Consider the following 12,635-nt stretch of genomic DNA (forward strand, 5'->3'; position numbering starts at 1 on the left):
CAAAGTGTGTTTTTCTATCAAGTAAGTGCAGGAAAGTTATCAAATAACATTTGCAATGCTAAGCACGAAACTCAAAGAACCTTCAGCTAAAATGCAATCAACAAATAACCAATAACACAACATAAAATAACATACCATAACGTGACATACCAGTGGTGGGATGGGTTGAGGAACATATACAGGTTTGATGTGGGAAGACGGCATAGTGAATGATGAGTTGATTTTTCATGTTGCAACAGTCTTGTCCACACTCCTGGAAGGGTCGTCAGTGTCCTCGGCTATGCAACACTTAGATCACATTAGGGTTGAGGATCAGGCTGTGCACTGCAAGTACGAAAATTGGGGTTGTGGGTCCTGCTGGTGGTAGTTAAAGCACCAGTACTCTATGGTGCCTAGTTTGGCCCTGCAGCTTGAGACAGACCTCAGTGACGAGGACCGTGTTTGACCTGCATTACTTCAACATAGCACTTTACATCATTCTCTCTTGACAACCGGAGATGTTCTTAGTGCATCTCAAAGAGACCCTGGAACATTTTGTCTAAGTTTCCCGCAACCAGGATCTGTTTTTTCATCAACCTTTGGACATCCTGCTGGTCAGTGGCAGTGTTCCCCAGGTGAGAGGAGATGATATGCATGGTCCCTGTTTTCAGGATCTCATACCACACACTTATTCATAACACTCATGCCAAACCCCCAAATGTAGATGTCTCACATAGTCGCCTTGTCTTCCTTATTGAGGGTAGAGACCACGTAAATTGTGAGGTAGAGATTGTCTGATGGAACAATGTCCCAAGCCTCTCCTGGATTTTCCTTTGCATGCATAGTGAAAAGATGGGAGTTGCATCTGGGAGGGTGGGTGGAACTAGGAAGTCAACTAGGGTACCTACTTGGAATTAATCCTACATAGCCTGGACTTGAAGCTATGACGTTAAGTATCCTTTCTCAGGACTTGAAATCCAGAAGACAGCCCAAAGAAGGAGACCACTGGCCAATTGTGAAGCAGTGTCTGAGGTGCCATCCCGCATTGGGCCAATAATATTCTTGTCATCAGCAATGTTTGAGGCTGCTGAGATTTTCACGTGTAGCAGAAGTGTTATTTTCCTAGGACTACACACCATCCTACACATGTGGATGGATAAGCATCCTTTTCAGTATCAACATTCTTAGGCTCTACAATAGAAAATACATGACAGATGGTAGGCAGTAATTTGCAGCTCTGGAGAAGCATACTATTTAAAATAGCTAAACAAGATGTGATATAGCTTAGCCAGAAAGCACATAAAGATTGACATTTGTAGTAGCTGATGTTTGGACAGAATGCAAGGACGTGTTACAGGACTGTGTCTTCTGGGCCTTGTCACAGATATGTGCTATCTTGTGTTTCCCTGTGATGTTGACTGCTTAACAACAATGCTTAGATGTGGCTGTGGACATTTGTATGTAGATTCAGCAGCTGTATAAATTAATAATGAGACATATCACAGATCAGAGTGAGGACGAATGGTATCAATTCTGAATGATGTCAAATGGGGACACATAGCATATTCTTTGCTCATGGCCAACTTAAAAATTGGAACAACTGCTGCCTGATGCACGTCCCCTGATCTAGGCTGGTGGCTCACTTCAACTTTGGAGACAGCTGCATAGTATACTGAAGTATCACAATACAATTGTAGTATGTGAGTCTTGGAACACGACAGTGTTGCAGAGTGATGGAACATCCAAATAGTTTGAGTGACACCTACTACGACAATTGTACCAGTATTAAGCACACATTCATAGTGAATGGTGGGTTGTGGGTTATGTTGATAAAAAAATGCATCACCCTACGAGTGCTGGCATTAGGAAATAATGTGTGGGTGATACGAAACATACATATACTTACCAATTATGTTGTGAAAGACAAGATTATGTTATAGGCTAAAGAAATTGTCTTTACATCTGTAGTTTCGCCTGGTGGTAACACATGTTAAATGCGCACTTCTCTCTGGAATGATTCAGGGTTTCAGTGTCCTCAAACCAGTGCACAGAGAGACGTGCATAGCTCATCAACAATTGATTGCTTTCACTAACTATGCATCATTGTGCCGTCAGATGGCTGTCCATATGGCAGCACAGGAAGTGCTATGTGATGGCACGTGGCAAAGGAGCTGACAAAACAGGGCTTACAAAGATAACAATCACCGGGTGAGGATTTGCATAAAGGAGGTCAAACACAGCCCCTTTCCCTTTCTGATGAGGATGTTGTTTTGGCTTGGGCTGAATAAAAACATTTAGGGCAATTGTGAGGAAGGGCATGCAAGCTGGGAATTTATCAGATGTTTTGTTGTGACAGTCATAACTGAGAGACATACCTGTCTGTATGCCATTCCTGCTTTGGACATCGCTGCAGGAAGAACTATTCTTGCTGCAGCTGTTATGTACGAAGCAGAAAACATGGAGATTGAGTAAAAGAGAAGTAGAAGATTTCAGCATTAATATACTCTGTCTTCGCTCTATATGTGGGATTAGCAATGACATGGATGGGTGCACGCCTACGTGTGAAGGAGGAGATGCTGTATTTTGAAAGGGAAGCCCGAGTGGTGAATCAAAAAATGGCTGAAACATAGAGGTGTGTAGATCTTTCTTGGACTGGCGTTGGGTTTCCGTGGAACAGGTAAGTCATAGAGAGTGCACAGTGAAGATAACACACTCATCGATGGCTCATGGTTCAATATTGGACTGCCTTGAAGTTGCAGATGTCTGGGGAAATGCTGTGCGGAAAAACTGTAAAAACTAAGATATGAGAGAGTCACTGGGTTGGGCGCTCCCTGCAGAAATGTGTGTGTTCGAAATCCAGTAAGTGAGCAAAATGTTGTTGAATTGAATAGCAGTAACGCCTAGTATCAGCGCCTAGATGCAATTCAGTGTGTGGCGTGCAATAATATTTGATGCCATGCTACTGCATCAGTGCGAACAAGCATGAAGCTCATTTGATGCTCATTTGTCCTTTGTAAATGGGGAGATAAACTTTCCATCACAAATAATAAATTGTAGAAAAGGTCGGAAGAAATTCTGATCCCTTCGTGTTTAACTGCTTTTGGGACCGAGATAAATACATTCATGAGATAGGTGAAATCAGCAATGACTGTTTATCTAGCACACAAAACAGACTACATTGCCCAAAAGTGCTTACCTGAATATGGGGTAGATTTAAGAAAAGTGGCGCTGCACACAAAGCAGCCCCACTTTTCTTGCACCCCTTAGCGCCCCCCTACCGCCACCATGTGTGCTCCATATTTAAAATACTGTGCACCATGGCGCATTGTAGGGGGCAATAGCGTTTTCTTTTTTTACGCTACTAATGTACTCTGCAGGAGTAGCACTAAAATGTTGGCACTACTCCTGCAAAGTACGTAGGGGCTAATTGTATTCAGTGGCATGTCCCCTTTTAACGCCTGATCTGAGCAGGCGTTAAAAGTGACGAGAAAAACGGCACAAGGAAATTTCATAGATTTCCGTGCACCGTTTTTTTCCAGCTCCCTTAATGAGGGAATGCCTCCTTTGCATATATTATGACTGGTGCAGGCATAATGTGGAGTAAAGGGTTACAAAGTGGCACAATGCATGCATTGTGGCACTTTGTAAATATGGTGCTGCATTTTTGGCATTCTAATACTGCATTAGTGTAAAAAAAAGATGCTAATGTGTTGTTAAGATGGTGCTAGGGGTTCTTAAATCAGCCCCTTAGTGCTATCATACGCTACTACTGTCCAATGAGCACCCTTTGCCAACCTCTCAAATACAGATAAATATGTCTGGGGAAATGCTGTGCGGAAAAACTGTAAAAATAGCTGTCTGTTGGCTATGCAAGTACATACATAAGTTGAATTCTACGTCTTTTTACTATATGGGTGGGCAGTCGGTGGGGGGCTTAGAGAAGGGGCTATCCCAGGGTACAAAGGGCACAGCGAGAGGAAATGGAGGGTGACAATGGACACAGAGAGAGTGGGCTGGGATGAGAAGGAAGGACACAGAAAGATTGCAAGTGTAGGTTGGGAAGGACACTCTGAGATTGCTGGCTTGGGGGACGAAGGACACAGAGAGAGGGCAGCGGGTGAGTGAAGGACATGCGTGAGAAAGATCAATGTGGAGCACCGGGGAGGAAAAGAAACACACATGTGAGATGGAAGCACTTTCATTAAGTGCTGCAGGACAAGCTGTGCTCCACTGGAGCCACAAACACAAGCTGGACTGATGGATAAAAATAAATGCAAGGAATAGAAAGCAAGCAAATAAGAGTGACAAAAGTAGAAGCCTATAGTTAGCAATGGGCGGACTTGATTTCTAGGTGATCTCTTGGCATGTCGCCAAGATGTCTTTGCGACTAGGCAGATCGGCTGTCTGTTATGCTTCAATCTCTAAAGGGAGGTGGCAGTGCAGTGAGATATGGCAGACTCAAACAGCGGACACTGAACACAGCTGCGTCAGCATCAAAGCAAGCCACTGCACCAATCGAGTCATTTTTTTTTACAGGGCTGTGGCCTGCCTCCATATCTTTAACCCTACCTCCTCTTCATATGCTTGAGATTGTCACCCATCGCTCTGTGTTGTGTGTGTTTTTATTTAATGGTGTCAGACAGGAAGGAGAAACAATCATAACTAGCCAAGTCAGCAGCTAAGTGGCCAGATTGTTTCATATCAAAAAAGCATTGATAATGCCAATACGTTTTATCTGTGAAGCCTATTGTCTTTCTATTGCATGTTTTTTTCTATTAAATGATTGTTATGCATGTGCATGTGTGGCAGCCATCGTTGAATGAATTGTAATATCTTCATGAAAATCCACTCAAAGATGGATACATCATTGGAGGCTTTCCTTGAATAGACTTTATTAAAACCTAAGAAAATTCACTGAAGATTCTGGTGCAGAAATGTGTGCATCTGCTTTCTCCATCTTTGAATATATTTTCATATGCTTTGAGAAAGTTCGTTAAAAGATGGCCAAGGCTGGACGTGCATCCTTAGCTGGAAATCTGAAAAAAATTCACAGAGCTTTTTTAAGAAAATACATTCAGAGATGGCCGCAGTGGACAGTTGCACATCAGTTCAAGGTGTGACATAAGCACCAGAAGAATACATGCTATCCGATCAAAACACAGTGTAGCTGAAATGCTCTTTGGGCGGGACAAACAGACGAGATGGAGAGGGGAGAGATTGATGCTGTACGTCAGCCCTAGAGAAAGAAGACAGCACTAGAGAAAGTAACCGAGAAAGAGAAAAATAGCGAGTTCCACAGAGGAAGAATAAATAGATTCAAGGACAAAGAAATAGTGGTTAAGTACGGCCCACTAAAACAAAGGCGTGAAAGAGCAAGAGCCTCTCGGACAATGAATGATACCAATGGAAGAGGACCAGTGGGAGGCCAGCCCGCAGACAACAACTCCGTAAAGGTGACGTAGAGGAAGAGAACGGGTGCTAAGCCTGAGAAAGGCTAGATATTCTGAGCCCATTTGTGTTGCTCACCCCATGGGCGAGCATCTGCACTTGACTGTACATTTCAAGCACTACCGAAAACTGCGTTGAATCATAAGAGGAATAATACAGATCAGTTGAAGCCCGAGAGACCCTTGAAGTCGGGGAGCACCTCGGCGCTCTGCACTCGCTGATCACGCCAGGGAAGGCTGGCTAAACTGTTTAACTAACATTTAAGGTTTCCTCTGCCACCAACCTCCCAGAATCTCAGGAGTTTGTCAGTGTGTGTTTTCGTGGGAATCGCTTGTGTTAGCTCTGCGCTGGACGCTGTTTGTGGAAAACCCACCCCTCTCCCACTCTAACCGCTTTCGTCACACGCCCATCTTTGTGAAGATCGTGTTATTCTGTGTGACTTGCTCATCATAAAATCTTCTCACTGAAAGGATCGCGCGCTCAAAAACGCGCGCACACATATAACATTTGCTTTTGCTCAAATGGGTAACTAGATGAAACGAAGTCAGTTGTGTGATGGCATAATAGACGGTTGTAGTATTAATTGGTGGCATTTTGAAACCCTCTACTTTCACTGCTTCCTGTTCCTTTGTTTCTTGGAGATGGCAGGATGAAAAGCTTTGCGAGAGACATTCTCGGGAGCCCTCGACAGCAGTGTCTGGGAAAGACGAACCCGTGCTCGAGCCTCGTGCCAGTGCCAAGGAGCTTCAGCCGCCTTAATTCTTTGCCAACCTGGAGCAACATTTTATTTCAGATCTTGCAAAACCAACGCATTGAACCCGATCTCATGGTTATCCTCCCGGTGACACGCAAGCAAAATACATTATACAAATGTGCATCCATCCTAAGGGTATAATCAGGCTGAGATAATAGATTTAATTTGCTTACAGAGAAATTGTGACAATATATCCATATTTGTCATGTATTTTAATTGTTTTGCTTGAAAAGGATTATCCCTTTTCGACCATAATTTTAATGATCTCCAATTTGTTTTGTAATATTGTTTTTATTGTTATTTTGTTCAAATCTATCTTAGGTCTATTATGACTTATGCAAACAATAAAGAAGATTATCCTTTTTTACTTTTCTTAACATAAAGCATTTTGCGTGCAAAAGACACTTTTCCTACATATGCAATGAACTACGCAACCTTCCTGCAACTAGATTTAGGGCAGACTGCAGGAAATAAAATAAAACCAGCAGAGCTGCAGATTTCCCATTGGGGAACTGTTAAATTGAATTCTGGGAACTAATAGAAGCGGGCCAGATTTATCAGTTTAGCATAATACATATTAGCCCACTGCATTGTGACTGTAGCTTTCTAGATTTGTTCAAGCTCTTTTCACTAGTAAGGAATAATCCGTAGGACAGCAGCACACGAGGCGTAATATTCAGGTGTACCAGAGGTGATCAATGAGTTCATATAATCTATAGAGAGAGGAGCCATTTGGTATGGCTGCTGCAGATAGTTTTAGCTGTTTCTTAGAGCTCATGCTATCTATACAGAGAGAAGTAATTAGATCATCCATTAGCTGCTGAAGGTGTCATTCATCACATTGTTCAGCCATTGGTTGAATGTAAATTTCATTCATGACTTATGGGGCTTTTCCCTTGACCACACAGCAATTTTGTTGATGCTGAAGAAAAAATAGACTACATAGGGAGTGGTCCACGTTTATTTATTTTATGTAGATGTGTTTTGTTTACAGAGATCAGAAACACTGCTGTTAAGTTACTGACTAGACAAGATAGTCAAATTTAATTTTAAAACTGCTGTTTGATGTACAACGCTCAAGCGAGCACCGAAGGATCAAAAAAGAACTCAAGAAGCTAAAAGTGACACATGAGGCCTGATTATAAGTGCCCTGGTCATTGCAATCCCTGCTCAAATCTATTTGTGCAACATGCATGGCAACCCCAACTAAAGTTTGACCGGTCAGTGTAATATTTTATCAGGTATGATACGTTATGCAAACAGCAAGGGGCATGTGTCATTGAACCCACAGAAGGATTCATTCAAAGAAAGGGGGATTATTGTGGACAAATCACTAGCTCTGAAAAGCTAATAGACTGTCACAGAGTCAGTAACAAGACAGGGTTCTGCTGAAGACCAGTAGTCAGGTCTTAACAAGCTTTGAAAACTCAATAGGTTTTACTTTCATGCTGAGCAAACACAAAAAGAGACATATGAACACATACAAGTACACATGCAGAGAGAGCAAAACAGCTGCAAGCATCCATGTGCACACATTATCCAATATACAGTCAAGCAGGCATGTATGAAGACTACTCAAATAGAAGCGACCATATACGTGTGTGTGTGTGTGTGAAAGATTACTATACCACCGATGCCCATGTAATATGTGTGTGCCCGTAGGTGGTATGCATTGCTGCTGGCTGAGTTGGATATCTTATTTGTGTGCAACTGAAGCCTGAAACTTGGTGGATTCTCTCATCCACAACGTTCCACTTTGAACCCTGTACATGTGCTCCACAGTGCAATCACCACTTTTCTTCCTCACATCTTTACACCATGCACTTCCTCTCTAATACTGCCACTCAATTAGGACTGTGTATACTAAAAAGATGCTTACCAGGCTTCACTAACAAACTACACAGGTACAGCTTTGACAGCACATAACTTTCCTAACAAAAGAAACAGTTATGCAACCTTCTTCTGGAGACAAAGTGCTCCAGGTTTGACCTGTAGGATTTATCACCAGAAAACAACACTGTGTTACTGCATACATACCACTTTATGTGGAAACATGTTTATGTGTACAGTGCTACTAAAAGGGAACCTGTAGTGAGACTCAAAGTGTTTGAAAATGCTCTGCTGTTTGTACTGTACCTTATATATGAGTTTGTGCATTGCACACTTCCATTACCAACCAATCCCTTTAACTGATTTAGTAATCATTTTCTTTCCCACTACAAGCTTAATAAACATTTTGGGCCATATTTATACTTTTTTTAGCCCCGCATTTGCATAATTTTTTTACGCAAAAGCAGCGCAAACTTACGAAATACAATTGTATTTTGTAAGTTTGCATCGATTTTGCATCAAAAAGTGATGCAAATGCGGCGCTAAAAAAGTATAAATACAGGCCTTTGTGTTTTCAATCAAGGGATAAAATTGCTGAGCACCCGGGGGTCTCAACTATCTCATTCCATTTTAATATCAATCAGAGGCTTCTACATGAAGTCCACAATCATTTCCACGTAGATTTCTTACATCTTTTAATTTAATTAGAAGGAAATAAACAGGCAGGATGAAATCCCCACATGGAAGATGAAAAAGATGCAATTGGTTGACCCTAAATTGAGCAACATGGAGACATTCTTGTTGATCATTCCCAGCAACTTCGATTTTTCTGCCAGATCCCCATTGGCATTCCATCAACCTGGTTTGTAACTTAGGCACCTTTCTAACATTGCATAACCATGTCAGATGTGAAACAATTAGCAGTAGTTTAAAGGAATATTACGAGTTTGTTATTAATTAGTAACAAGTCTTCTGGGAAAAATAGATCTCAAAATTGGTTTATTGATTCTCTACATCCCCATGCAATCTCTGCTTCCTGGTTCTTTAGATACCTAATCCTGGCATAGCATTAATATGCAGTTTTTTCAGGTCTTTTGTTCCTTTTCAAAGCCTCACCATCATTTCAAGACTATCCAATCGCAGGTACCTACCGGTATTTTCCATCCTTTCAGGGTTACCTACTGTTTTTCCACTATGAGGTTTCTGTGAATGTACTATTGTGCTTCCTTCTTCAGATCCATATACATCAAAGTGCTGTTAGAGTTGAAAGTAGTGCTTCACAAAACACCAAATAAGATTAATCAAAATAAATTAAAGCATTCAGCACCTCGTGGCATATTAAAAAAGAAAATACAAAAACTACGTTTAGATCTTTAAATATATGTCCATGTTACCGCTTTCTGAAATCCTCAAAATCTGATTGGAACCCTCATGGAAGGCTATGTCTAGGACAAGTTTTCATGCGGATTCCTTAGAAAATAACATGATTTCCATTTGCTATTAAATCCCCTCTGTACGGTGTTCTCCCTGACGGATAATTCTACATAGTGTCAATGGAATCCCCTGTACAAAAGACAATTTTTATAATTTTTTCTGGGGGTGAGACCTCGTCTCCTACCTCGACTTAACCCAAAACATAACAAATTTGAGGATGCTCCATTTCACCTTCCACAATGGAAGAGATTTACTCCAAGCATTTGGCTGGACAACATTTCTGACCTTTGACATGCTTGAAAGGGGAAAGTGCGGGTTTTGTGAACGCCCACAAACATATTTATTTGTTCGTGTATACAATCTTTCAAAACCAACAACCCATTGGAACACCTTCAATCCCACTCTTTCCGTGTGAATTAATGCTGCAGAGATCTCCGCTTTCATGGCAGAGTTTTCTGCACAAGTGATGGTCTTACACCTACCAGGAATCTCCTTGGAAATTCTTGACTGGAGATGACTGAAGTGAATTTGTTGTACGTGATCTTATTGCCGGAATTACCTTTGTGAATATGCCTCCTCTGGTTAAAAAACATATTATGATTCACAGACCCGCAAGAGAGTTGCTACGAGTTGAAGCAAGTCACATAGGATCATAGAGGTTACTAAAAGTTCACCTCTTTTCGCCAATCATTTTTTTTCTCCTTCTTAAATGACATTAAATAACAAGCATTGACTGAACCAATAGTGTGCCATTGGCTGTTACCCTTTTGACTTTGCAAATGCTTACTTTCTTTATTTTGGAATGGTTTTGGTAAAACGTTATTGCAAAAAACATGAATAAATTGTTTGATATATTGAAAAGGATTTTGTAATAAGTTAAAAAAAATAAACATAGACGTCTATATGTCGGCATGCATGGATGATCGTTTTTTCATGTTTTTTAATTTAGTGATTACATTGATAGATTGTCAGCTGCGTGAGAGTACGCTTATGCATAAGTGGCCATCCTTGAATAGTTTTCTTAAGTTAAAGTGTTCAAAGACGGCTGGCAATTTGTTTGCATGTAGGCACACGAGCACGGAACGGTATCCATCTTTGAATGGCTTGTATTACAGTGAAATAATGAAAAATGGCAACTCATGTGTGGGGAAGAACGTGCACGCAGGGGCGGCCATTGTAGATGTTTATAAAAAAAAAAAAAAAAATGAAATATACTGTACATGCATATGACAAAATGCGAGTGGCCTAGTAGTAGTGTTGATGGGGCTGCTGGACCCTCACCAATATAAAAATAAAAGCAAACATTGGCTCCAAGTTAACATATTTTTTTATCAGAAAACTCACACTGCCAGTGTATGCTTGGGGGCACCGAACAGGATTCCTCTTGTTTGGATTTACACTGTGTGCAAAAGCAGAATGACTTCACAGGGAGGTTAGGCAATGGCTGTAGTCATCTCACCCATTCCCCCATGCTGTGTGCTGTAGTGGGTGGATAAAAATGTAAATAACACAACAGACCAGTGCATAAAGGGGGATGGCTAAAAGTCACTGGGAGCAAGTATTTTTTAATAAATAATAAAATCAAAAGGTATTTGGTTACATTAGACTTAAAAATCAGCACACCTTTGTGGGCATGTGTATAGTTAAACTTCTGAAAATACACAGTAGAGTAGAGTGCTTAGAAACTGTCACAAGCTTGGTGTGTATACTGTCTCACATATTGTAAACTTCGAGCACACCATTATTTTTTAGATATGGATTCCATATCATTTTTTTTGTATCAGCGCCCACTTATTGCAGTCCAAAATATGGGTTTAACTAGAATTTCATTGAAACGTATATCACATGCATATTGCACTTTAATTGAACTCTTTCAAAAATAAATCAATACGTAGGGTATCCACTTCACTTGTTTTAGGTGACACACATGCTCCTTCTATTACTCGCATCCATTCATGTAAAAGTCAGAAACACAGTTGAATTCACCATACTGCCTGCTAGATAAGAGGCTTTCTTTGTTTAATGATTCTTTCTCAGTTCAGGGAGGGATTTTACTGTGAAACGAATCAAACCAGATATCTTTCCAATCTTAATAGGGAGAGCGGATTGACCTCAGTTCATCGGGATGGAGAGGGGGGCAAATGAATCTATTTACTTCTTAAATAATTATCACATCAGCCTTGATTTTTCCTTCCTGAGATTAGCACAATAAACACTGCTGCATCATGGAATGTCAATGCAACGCTTCAATATATGCACATAGAAAAATCAGTTCTCCCCCTTACAGGAAAGTAAAGATTTGTTGATTGGCTTGTGAGACATTCAGAAATTTAAGATAAAATACACAGAACAACCTCACTATTTACTAACAGGTAAGACTCCCTTTCTCCACCCCTCCCCCACAGCCTTCCCCCGCTGCAAGCCACTCCTCAGCTCCTTCTTCCCTATTGTAGCCCGCAGTATTGCTGCTGTTGCTCCCCCCCCTTGTCGCTGCTCTCTCTGGTATCTTTATATTTAGATCCCCAGTAATGTACTATGCTCTGTTGATTTGTATATAGGTTTGCCTTGTTCAATTACCATAAAAGCTATATGTGCAAGACATTGAGCTTTATAGACAAGGGTCAGGTATTGCGGAAACGATAACATGGATCCTCAGCGGGCACCAACATGTTGTACTTTAATGACGGGCCCTAACAGAATTGCAAGGTCCACAGATTTATCGTGGACCAATAGTTTTTCTCCAGGAGAATTTATCTGCTCCACGCAGGTGGAACATTTAGGAAGAAACTAGGGGAAATTGGGATTTATGGGGGAATTGGGCACAGTATTCTTGAATCCTCCAATATTGCCTCATTTTTTTAGTCAGCCTTGGGCCTTGATGTATACTTTTTTGTGTTGCATTGACGTCATTTTTTGTCGCAAAAGCGGCGCAAACTTGCAAAATGCAATTGTATTGGGATGGAGACCCTTGGATCTGTTGAAATCCCCAGCATCTGTAACTCTGGGAAGAGTGGAATCCTAGTCTCTAAACCAGTACACTCATAACGAGAAACTATGTTGGTGATTCTGAGTTTCCAAACAGTGTTGTTTGAGGTACATGTGCTGTCAGTTGCTGAGGCCACAAATTTTTTAAAAACAGATTTTATTGGTATTTTATTCAAAGACATTCAATTTCCAAGAGTGGCATAAT

Source organism: Pleurodeles waltl, chromosome 2_2, assembly GCF_031143425.1.
Source record: "Pleurodeles waltl isolate 20211129_DDA chromosome 2_2, aPleWal1.hap1.20221129, whole genome shotgun sequence".
NCBI classification, from domain to species: Eukaryota; Metazoa; Chordata; class Amphibia; order Caudata; family Salamandridae; genus Pleurodeles; species Pleurodeles waltl.